The sequence below is a fragment of the Octopus bimaculoides genome, chromosome 3 (genome assembly GCF_001194135.2).
Source record: "Octopus bimaculoides isolate UCB-OBI-ISO-001 chromosome 3, ASM119413v2, whole genome shotgun sequence".
NCBI lineage: Eukaryota > Metazoa > Mollusca > Cephalopoda > Octopoda > Octopodidae > Octopus > Octopus bimaculoides.
Genome location: NC_068983.1, coordinates 146,830,769 through 146,832,913, shown reverse-complemented (window position 1 = coordinate 146,832,913; position 2,145 = coordinate 146,830,769).

Below are 2,145 nucleotides of genomic sequence, written 5' to 3'. Positions count from 1 at the left end.
AAAGAAATATATATATAGTAAAAAACTTCAAAAGTTTTAAAATTTTACATGAAATAGTTTTTTTATTAAAATCTTTTACTATGTATATTTCATGTGTGTGTGTGTGTGTGTATTTCTTTAATTTCTATCTATTTATTATTGATTTCATTTTGTAGGCAACCTTATTTGAATCCAGTGCCGTCGTTTTAATGAGAGTCATCTCCCTGTACCATCGCATCGTTAGCAATTAGGTGGCGCTCGTTACATAGCTATAAAAGACGTGCACCGACTGGTAACATCTTTCTCTCTCACACTGCCTGCACGGTTTCTCCATCTCTGTTTCTGCTACAAGACAACTTCTCGTTGATTGAATTTTCCTAAATCCTCTTTCACCAGACATTTCCTTATTCATATTCCATTCTGTTCTATTGAATGTAAATGCTCAAGCTGTGTAAATGCTCTCATCCCGGATCGGAATAAATCCCTCATGTACATGAAGTCTTCACAAATCTCACACGAGTTGTTGTTGTTCCTCACTGGATTGATTCTAACAGCGATCGAAGGATGATTGAACATTATATTAAATTAGTGGGCTAAAAGCCCGCTAAAATTTTTATCCTTATCGTCTTTCCTTACTCTTATTATTTTAAGTTATTTAAAAAAAAAAATTTTTATTTATATTTATTTCATTTTTTTTTGTACTGTATGGCATATCTATAACTGGATCTTTTTTAAAACGGGGGCCACATTTTTCATTAACGAAACACTTTGAAACTTGGAACGCTGGTAGAATGTGTCATATAAAACATCTTTTTCTCTTAGTCTTCTTTAAAAAAAAAAAGAAATCCATAAGTTATTCCATGTGAAAGTTGTCGTATTTCTGTAATTTCAACCAATCACTGACGTCCATTCAGCCGACTACATAAACAAACGATTCTGAAACAATTAACCCTAACCTTAGAGTTGGGGTTAGGGTTAGGGTTAGGGTTAAAGCAAATTTAAAATGAAAAAAGCAAATAAAACGAAGGTATGGCGATTAAATACGCTTTACACCGCTTAATTAGCCAAAGGAGTAAATGTAAACAACTGAATACTTGTCAGTGATTGGTTGAAATTATCGAAATAAGACAATTTTTTACATGAAATAAATTCGAATACAAAAATATTTTTCTGTTCTATAACACAAAATAGATAAGTATACGAAGTTTGAAAGTCTTTCGGTACCAAAAACACTACGTAAAACATTAATGAAAAATGTGGCCCCCGTTTTAAAATAGATCCCTATAACTCACCACCTAGATACACTTACTATATATAGGATTTAACTTCTTATACCTATTAATATTCTGTATGCACCCTTCAAAGGGAAAATGTTAACCTAAGTTCTATAAGCTCATAATAACTCTAAAGAAGTTCTGCCCTATATAGTTAAAAAACGATACCTTTCTTAGCATTTAACCAAATGCTTAGAATTCCATTTCAACTAGAGGCTAGTACTGAAACATATATGTAGGTTTTTCCACATTTTTTTGAGCTTTACAACTTATAATTCATTTGTATTATACTTAAAAATTTTTTTTTTTAATTTCAACATCTTTATATGATATAAATAAATTATTAATACATCCCTCTTTTTCTCCATTTTCTGTCCTTCGATATTAACAATATGAAGATTAGGTAAGACTTCCGCCCGTCCCACACCCAAAACCACCCTTAAAAAAAAAAATTTTTTCGACACGGCCTTCCTGATTCTGGACTCAATTTCTTTGTCCATCTTCACATCATTGGATACAATGGAACCAAGAAAAGTGAAAGAGGAAACAGTTTTTAATGCTTTTCCATCAACATGTACAGTAGGAAAACAGTGGGAAGATGGTCACAAATAGGCTGATGGACAAGCTCAATTTTCTCGATATTGATGGTCAGACCAAAAGCATTCGATGCACGCAAGAAGTTGTAAAGTATCCATTGCATGTCCTCAAGAGTGTGTACTACAAGTGCACAATCATCTGTAATGCGAAAATCTCAAACTGTTTGCATCAAAGTTTTAGTTTTTGCTTTGAACGTCGGCGTAAATCCAAGTTCAACTATCTCCTTAGATACACCAAACGATGTCGTTTGAAATGCAGAGTTGTATTGTCTGATATTGTTCAGAAAATCCTTTGA